Source organism: Bacillus rossius, unplaced genomic scaffold (genome assembly GCF_032445375.1).
Source record: "Bacillus rossius redtenbacheri isolate Brsri unplaced genomic scaffold, Brsri_v3 Brsri_v3_scf55, whole genome shotgun sequence".
NCBI lineage: Eukaryota > Metazoa > Arthropoda > Insecta > Phasmatodea > Bacillidae > Bacillus > Bacillus rossius.
The window spans coordinates 166,846-167,500 of record NW_026962755.1 but is presented as its reverse complement, the minus strand read 5'-3'; the positions used below and the strand labels follow the sequence as shown (position 1 = coordinate 167,500).

Here is a 655-nt window from a genome sequence, read left to right as displayed (position 1 = left end):
GGTGGTTGGGATGGTGAGGGTGGTGGGTGTTGTGTGTGGGGAGGGGGGGGGGGGGGGGGGGAAGTAAAAGAGTGTTCATTACACGATTTCTCCTGTTGTTTGTAACAATCACACCTGGTATAGCTATTTCGAGTGGCAAATACAAACTGCAAAAAAAAAACATCTATATCATTGCCAACGGCCATATCACGATGAACACACCGGTTCTCGTCCGATCACCGAAGTTAAGCATCGTCGAGCGTGGTTAGTACTTAGATGGGTGACCGCTTGGGAACACCACGTGCCGTTGGCACTACTATTTTGCACCCTACAGAAAAAAATTTTTTTTTAAAAATTTCAATTTTAAATTTTTTTTTCCCCCACAATCACCACATTTCCCCCCCCCCCCCCCCCTAACACACACACACACACACACTCACTCTCTATCAATCAATCAATCAATCAATCAATCAATCAATCAATCACTCACTCACTCACCCACCCAGCAGCAGCTGTGAATCTTTGCATGTGTATACCTCATACAAAATTCAAAGTGAAAAAATAAATAGATAAGTGTATATGTATGTATGTATGTATGTATGTATGTATGTATGTATGTATGTATGTATGTATGTATATATGTATATATATATATATATATATATATATATATATA

At 39.4% G+C, this 655-nt stretch overlaps 1 non-coding gene across 1 annotated transcript; it reads left to right on the top strand.

Moving 5' to 3' along the window:
* The first annotated feature begins 173 nt into the window (after positions 1-173).
* LOC134545061 (5S ribosomal RNA) lies at positions 174-292 on the top strand. The gene has a single exon (XR_010078237.1). It is a non-coding gene; the product is annotated as a 5S ribosomal RNA (ribosomal RNA).
* The last annotated feature ends 363 nt before the right edge of the window (positions 293-655 follow it).